We start from the raw sequence: 9,022 nt of genomic DNA, 5'->3' as shown, positions 1-9,022 counted from the left end.
ATTTACAAAAAAACAATAACATTTTTTAGAAAATTTTTTAAAAGATACATTTTGAAACATTTTTGGTGCATAAACTTTAATGCTATCAACTTGTTCGAGCACTTATTTGATATATATTTCAATGAGCTTTGACAAATGTTTAATAAGTTCATGTTATAAAATGCATCATTTTCCCGGTATTTAACACATTCGCGGTCATGACTGCATATGAAGTCATTTACTCCATAAGAATACCTGTATAAAATGACAGCGTGTCCGCGAATGTGTTAAGCTTGAATACTTAGATTTGGGTACTCGACAAAAGAAACATACATTCAATTACCTATAACACACTTTCAGTTAACATTGAAAGGTTTTTCTAGTAAGGAATTTATTTGATTTTTTATTAGCCTCAATTTTGACAATAATAACTTTTTTGTAAAAACTTATAGTTTTTGAGTTATTTACGAAAAATCGGTTAAAATATGCATTTTTCTCACGAAAAATTAAATTATTTGATCTGTAATAACTCAAAAAGTTTTGATTTATTTTAATAACTTTATATAACAAATTTTGCGTATAATTTGTCGCTCTATCGAATTGTGGGGTTATTTGTTATAAAATAACTTTCACCCCCGAGGAGGGGTGGCATCCACCCCCAGGGTAAAAGCGCAAGTTGGCACCATGTCACCTTTGTTCCTTGAGATATCCTCTAACCACTCACCAATTTTCGTGCAAATCGATGGAGGTTCAACGAAATCGGAGGTAATAGCTCATATTCACCTTCAGTGACTGCACTACAAGTAATGAAGCTTAAAATAGGACAAAACATCTCAATTTTTACAAAATGGATCGATTTGCTTGAAAATTTAAGAATAAGTAGTGGGTATTCCAAGGATCAAAATCTATATGAGATCGAAAGGCGCTTTTACCATGGGGGTGGTTGCCACCCCATCTCGAAGGTGGACATTTTTATTATACAAGGTGTTTCAAAAAAAGGTAACCCCGTCTCTAGGGTAGGTAAAAAACTGAAAAATAATTGGGGTTTGCTTAGTAAAAATTTTTGTAACGCCATCCGTTTTCAAGATACAGGGCGTTGAAGAAAAAAAAATTTTACGCATTTTTTACGATTTTGCCGAAACTACTGGCAACATTGTAATGAAATTTTATACGAATATGTTTTGGAAGCTGATACATCCCATGAATTTGTTTTTTTATCTGATTCTCATAGAGGGCGCTAGTTGCACGGATCGTACTAAGTATTAGTCAATATAACTTTTTTAAGAGTATAACTACTGTTAATCAAAATTTCAAGTAAACTTAAACATCATTCAATTTTACACGAAAAAGGTACTCTTGGTAAAACTCGATACTGTGTACCATTTTCGGAATATTTTGATTTGAAAATTATGAAGTAATAATTTATTGATGCTGGTAGTAATGATACAGTTCTAATAGGTATACAGTCAGAAAAATGAAAGAATACCCATGAACGAACATATAAAACACGCTGTATTTTCCTGTCACCGTGTCACAAAGAAAATTGCCCAGCGCAAGTACATGTAATAATAATTATTACATGTACTTGCGCTGGTCAGTTTTTTGTGTGACACGGTGACAGGAAAATACAGCGTGTTTTACATGTTCGTTCATGGGTATTCTTTCATTTTTCCTGCTGTACCTCTATTTTCTCCAAGTGTGCCATGGAAATCTGACATTTATTGATTGTTATGACGATAAATCAACAATAATTAGAGTTTTTAAACCTTGTTTCAATTTTCAAAAATGCGTAAAATTATTTTTTCTTCAACGCCCTGTATCTTGAAAACGGATGGCGTTTCAAAAATTTTTTACTAAGCAAACCCCAATTATTTTTCAGTTTTTTACCAACCCTAGAGACGGGGTTACCTTTTTTCGAAACACCCTGTATTTTGACCGCAAGAGATAAAATTAATTGTTTTCGATTTATTCGCTATCGAAAGTTAGTTTTATATCGAAAAAATCAATGTTTTTAATAAGTTTTCTGCTAATACCTCAAAAAGTTTTCGTTTAAAAACTCAAGATTAGATTAAAGAATATTAATCGGTTTATGCAATAAAACAAAACTTTTATTAGATGAAAGTAATTAAAAAACATTCCAACTTATGCATTGAAGTAGAACTTAACATGACAGATCAGTGTTGTCTATGAAGTAGATACGGGGTCTGTATATGGGGAATATTCCAAGAAAATGAGAATAGAATTATAAAAATAAGTGAAAATTGAAATTTAAGAAGAAATATTAAATTTTAGTTAATAGAAGAGTCGCGTGCCAATTACTTTTAGAAGAAAAATAGTAAAACAAAACAGAAAGTGAACAAGTGAATAAAATAGACAGAAATTTAAATAAAATAATTATTTGAAGAAAAATATATCGTCATCAGTTATTGTTATTTTAGAAGGCCTTCCAAAAATCCAAACTGATTATCGGATATTTAGGTTTCTTCACGTATCGGTCTATCTATTACTCCCTCCCGTATGTATTTTAATGTTGTGACTAAGTAGTTTTATGTTGTTTTAGTTTGCACATTGTTGTATATACATACAAGAATAAAAAATCGCTAAACGCCGCAAAAATGAGTGACTCATACAATATTCCAGCTACAAAAGAGCTGATATGAATATTACGTGGCGCGAAAATATATTTTCATTTTGATACAAAACAAAATTCTAGTTTTATTTTAAAAAATGTTTCCCTAATATTTGCTAAATTTGAAGAAAAACGCGCCACAAAAGACCTTCAAAATACAAACTCTATCAAAGTTACTCTTTTGTTTTACTTCAAATTTAACAAATATTATGGAAACTAGAATTTTATTTTCCATCAAAATGAAAATACATTTTCGAACCACGTAATATCCATATCAGCTCTTTTGTAGCTGGAATATTGTATGCGCCACTCATTTTTACGGCGTTTAGCGGTTTTTATTCTTGTATCAGGAGTTTTTCAAAGTTATTTTTAAATTAAATTTATGAAGTTCAACGTAATGTTTCTCGATTCCACGTTAAGCGTTATAAATGGTCGCCATTCTAGCATTATCTCTCAAATGGTCTAGTGTCCATCGAATGTACACTAGATTTTTTTTCTATTCGAGATAGATTGGAAAAAAATATTGGAAGATGGCCGATAAATGAACTCGGATTGCCTTATCAAATTTAGTGTCGTAACCACTGCAACTACATAAACCATTTCGGCGATAACGGTTAAATGGATTATATTTTAAAACTTGATAACTTCGAAACGGCTTAACCGATTTTGATCACTAAACCTGGTTTAAAAGGTATTAACAAGTATGTAGTATCTGATGCATGCAAGGTCAAGTATGATATCTGAAGAGATTACAGTAATTATTGAGCTTAAAAAAACGGTTTTCCCATAGGAGATAGATTTGATCACACTTATAAGGCCTATAACTATAAAAATTCGAATTTTCCCAGATATGAAGTATACTGTTAGATGAAGAGGGAATTAGGATACTCCAAAGATTTTTCAACCAAATCTGTAAAAAAGGAAAATGCCCTGTCCAATGGCTTGTATTTAACTTTATCCCTTTGCCAAAAGAGAACAACGCAACAAAGTGTCAAGACCACTGACTCATAAATCTGATGAGCCATTCTTTAATAATATTCCTCAAAGTTCTTCACTACAGAATCTCCTCAAAATACGATAAGGTTATTGGTTGCTCACAATTTGGATTTGGAAAAGGCCTGGGTACCAGGGAAGCACTAGTTTCAACCCAAGTGCTAGCTCAGAACTTCTTTGATCAAAGGAAAGATGTAATGATGTGCTTTATAGATTATGAAAAAGTCTTCGATCGAGTACAACATCATAAACTCGTACATATACTAAAACAACTCGACATAGATCAAAAAGACATTCGTTGCATAGAAGCTCTTTACTGGAATCAAACAGCTGTCGTCAACGTGGATAATGAAACAACGCAAGCTCAAAAAATTCTCAGAGGTGTAAGACAGGGATGCATTCTCTCCCCACTACTGTTTAATTTATATTTAGAAAGTATCTTTCAGAAAGCTCTTGAGAAATTCGAAAGGGGCGTTAAAGTAAATGGTACCTGGGTCAATAATATACGATATGCGGATGACTCGGTCTTAATAGCAGACAATATAGAAGACCTCCAAAACCCTCTTAATAAAATTGGAGAACATAGCGAGCACATGGGACTTAGCATCAACAAAAAAAAAACAAAGTTCCTTATAATCAGCCGTCAATTATGTCAACATCAAAATGCAAGACTAGCATATATAACAACCAAGATTTAGAGCGTATAAGAAAATTTAAGTACCTGGGAACCTGGCTATGTGAAGACTGGATGTCGGATATGAAAATTAAATGTCGGATAGAAAGGGCCAGAAGTGCATTCATGAAATTCAGAAACGTCTTCATGCACTCTGACTTTGACCTGAACCTAAGCTAAGACTAAGATTCACGAAATGCTATATATGGTCGGTGCTCCTATATGGCATGGAAGGATTGACTTTAAAAATAAACACAAAGAATAAGCTAGAGGCATTTGAGATGTGGATTTATCGACGAATCCTTAAAGTTGCAACCTCAAATAGTCCCTTCATATCGATTCGTTAAGTAAAAAACTCGCTTCAGCTTGCTATGCAATAAGATCTGTCTCAAGGGAACTCAATTTAGAATCTTCTAAAATAACATATTTTTTGTTGTTCAAGTCTCATCTTCGATATGGTCTTCCTTTTTGGGGTTCTAGTACAGCTGCTCAATTTAATGTTATTTTTAAAGTGCAAAAAAAGAGCAATAAGATATCTGTTTCGCCTCAGAAGATCTACACATTGCAGAAGTTACTTCAGAAATCACGGAATTTTAACACTTCCATCTTTATATATTCTAGAAACGGTTTGTTTAATTCGTAAACACCTGCATGTGTTTCCAGCAAGGCCCAATCATATTTACTCCACCAGAAATTCAATCTTTGATATTTATTTACTGAGTCCATTCACTGAGTTAGTAAAGAAATCTATATTTTATTCCGCAAAAAAACTTTACAACCATCTACTTTTACAACTTAAATCTGCAACATCTTAACCAAAGTTCCGTAAAATGACAAAAGCCTATCTATCTGAAAGACCATATTATTCAATAGAAGAATTTCTTAGTGAATAACTAAGAAAATTGGGTTTCACTCGCAGTAGCTTAAACTGTCAATTCCTAATGTTGCATTTTATTTGTTGAAAGTATGTTCAATTTGCAATTTATATAAATTTTGCAATTAATTGTTTTTGTCTTTGGTTTTATATCATATTTTCTATATATGGACGATTTATCTAATTTTAGTAAATTGTAGTTGTTATTTGTTATTTGTTGTTGATATTATTTTTCTTTTGACTGTATGTAAGCTTTGTCCATAAAATTGTAAAAATTTTCAGTGACAATAAAGCATATTTCTCTGTTCCCTGGACTGCACGAATAACAAATGAAGAAATCCTCAGAAGAATTGGTACAGAACGACAACTGCTATGCACAATTAAACATAGAAAAATGGATTACCTGGGGCGCCTGATTAGAAACGAAAGATACCAGTTTCTGCAAACCTTAATATTGAAGGAAAGATCGAAAGAAAAAGTGGAGTGGGCAGGAAGTATATGTCATGGCTCAGTAACAATGGACACGACTAAGAAACATAGGAGACCTAATACATACTGCAAGGGATAGAGAAAAATGGTCAAACCTGATCGCGGACATCCATTAATGGATTGCATAAGAAGAAGAAGAAGTAGGTAATAAATTGAGATTTTTTTTAAAGAATGTTTTAAAAATCGCCATATCTAACGCTGTTGCTAGTTGAAGTATATTATCTCCAGCTTCATTTTTAGTTCCAAAGCTTAGCTCTCCATTTATTGCTTAATATCCTGTCTTGGATCAGTATCCTTCATCTAGTTCTTCTTTTCCAGATTTGTTCTTTTCGTCAATACTGTTCATCATCACCATGAAACCGTACGCGTCCACTTCTGGACATAGGTCTCCCTCAGCTCTTTCCATCTGTCTCTGTTTTGTGCGGCTTGCATCTTGTTTCCGATAACATGCTTCAGATCATCGGCCCATCTGGTTGGTGGGCGTGCTCTGCTCAAATACTCTTAAATGCAAGCAATTTGTAGTTTCCTACTTTACCTACATCGACTATCTCTACACTCTTACCTGTACAACTTCTAAGAAGACGCTATCTTACACTCAACAAAAATGGTACGTAATATTATTAAAAATGTTAATTCAGACAACAAAAGCAATACTTAAAATTTGTCCAATGTATGATATTAATTGATTAATAATAATTTTGCAAATCCCCCTTTTTGTCCTAAACCTAATGGACTTTACACTGTGTGATTTCTCATATGATTTCACTTATACAGTGCGCTGGAAAAGTGTTGTCTGTTAATAACTTATTTATTTTTAGCACATAAGCAAATCGCTCGAAAAGATCGATTTTTAAAATAATCAAAGTATATTATAACATCAATGTTTCGAACTTTACGCGATCCCTCTTCAGGTGACAGCCACAACTTTGGTTTTTTTTTATGGGAAAGTACATCATGTGACAGAACATTTAATAGCGTTTGAAATAGTGATTCCAAAAATGTATAACACTTTAATCCTTTTATAGAGCGCAGGTGCAAAATTTCGATCGAATTCTTTTTAAACGCATTCATTTTTTTTTTGGAATCCTGAGAAAACTAATAAGTATTTTTGAAAAATTTAAACTAAGAATAAAAGAATAGAATAGAATAGAATAGAATAGAATAGAATAGAAATATGCTTTATTGCCATGAAAAATTTTACAATTTTATAGACAAAGCTTATAAATAGTCAAAAAACAAAACAGTAACAATCCAATTTACTAAAATTACGTAAATTGTCAATATATTTAAATAATAATAATAATAATGAACTTAAAACAGAAATAACCAATTGCAAAAATTTAAATAAATTGCAAATGCATAGTCTACCTAATAATTAATAAAAAAGGTTTAAAAGTTAAAAAGTTAAGCTGCTGCACATGGCACCCAAATATAGATAAAAAAATAATAAAAATACTACTTGTGCAAAGGATACTGTTATTCCTTAGTTATTCACTAAACAAATCTTCTACTGAATAATATGGTCTTTCAGACAGGTAGGCTTTTGTCAGTTTACGGAATTTGGGGAAAGTTGGTGCAGATTTTAGTTGTAGGGGGAGATGGTTGTACATTTTTTTTGCGGAATATAATATCGATTTCTTTATTAACTCCGAGGACGGGGTCGGCAAATAGACGTCAAACGTAGAATTTCTCGTGAAGTAGTCATGATTAGGTCTTGGTGGAAAGACATGTAGATGTTTACGAATTAAGCAAACAGTTTCTAAAATATACAAATATGGAAGGGTTAAAATTTCGTGATCTTTGAAGTAACTTCTGCAATGTGTTGTTCTTCTGAGGCCAAACAGATATCTTATTGCTTTTTTTTGTAATTTGAAAACAACATCGAATTGGGCAGCTGTACCAGAACCACAAAAAGGAAGACCATAACGAAGATGTGACTCGAACAAAGAAAAATATGTTATTTTGGAAGATGCTAAATTGAGTTCATTCGAAACAGATCTTATAGCATAGGAAGCTAAATCGATTTTTAAATTAGTGATGTCATTAATAAAGATAAGGAAAAGTAGAGGACCCAATACTGAACCTTGAGGTACCCCACATACAATGTTTTTGAGACTAGAGTCTGTATCATTTGCTCTAACCAGTTGTTTCCTATCATCCTAGTAAGATTGGAACCAATCTAAAGAAATGCCTCGAATTCCGTAGAAATTTATTTTTTTTATCAAAATATTGTGATTTACACAATCAAAAGCTTTGGCGTAGTCACAAAAAACGGTGGCAGTGTGAAGATTATTGCTCAGTGCTTGATAAACCTTATGTAGGACAGAAAACATAGCATCAGTGGTGCATTTATTATAGGTCTGGATCCCGCGTATGAAAAAGAAGTTGATTAATAGCAAGCTGAAAATTTGTTAATAGCTTAAGGGTGTCTTGTCGGACAAACTTTGATATATGGGAACACTGGATCAGGGGAAGTTTTAATTGTGGAACTGGTTAAAAATTTGGAACGGCCAGACCACGAAAACAGCACATGTATTTTGTCCGACAGAACAGACTTAAACTCTCCGAACAGAGATTAAACTCTCATGCAAAAATCAGACTGCTATTTATCACCAAATGGGCTTTTTAATGAGTGGAACATGTAGAATATGTCAAATGACAGGAATTATGACAGGTGAAAAATAGCAGTCTCATTTTGCATGAGAGTTTAATCTCTGTTCGGAGAGTTTAAGTCTATTCTGTCGGACAAAATAAATGTGCCGTTTTCGTGGTCTGACCGTTTCAAATTTTTAATCTGTTCCACAATTAAAACTGCCCCTGTTCCAGTGTTCCCATATATCAAAGTTTATACGACTAGACACCCTTAAGGCTGTCTTCAGGCATTATGGAAATTTACCTTTCTCAAAAGAATCATTAATTAGTGAGATGAGGACTTCTAACACATTTTCTGGAAGATTAGAAAAAAATTTTATCGATAGACCATCAGTACTACAGGAAGATTTGCTTTTGATACTATTGATTGTTTGGATCAGTTCAGATTTATCGACTGGTTTTATAAAGAATGAATTCGAGACCTTTCTTGAATTAGGGAGATAGGAAATGGGATCTTGTTGTGGCAAAATAGTTGATGTAATATTTTTACTCACATTAACAAAGTATTCATTTAGATTTTCAGGGTCTGGAAGGGAAAATGTTTGAGCAGTGTGGGTTTTATTTTGAAGATCGTTTATTATGGACCAAGTTTCTTTTGCAACACTTTTGGATCTTCCCAGACGGTTCTGGTAGTAGACTTTTTTAGCTGATTTTATAAGTTTAAGATAGGTTGCCCTGTACTTGGTGATATATTCAGTGATGGAGACGTTGGTAGTAAATTTCTTAATATAGA

The sequence above is a fragment of the Diabrotica virgifera genome, chromosome 8 (genome assembly GCF_917563875.1).
Source record: "Diabrotica virgifera virgifera chromosome 8, PGI_DIABVI_V3a".
NCBI lineage: Eukaryota > Metazoa > Arthropoda > Insecta > Coleoptera > Chrysomelidae > Diabrotica > Diabrotica virgifera.
The sequence above is the reverse complement of the archived record's forward strand: the minus strand, read 5'-3'. Positions refer to the sequence as shown.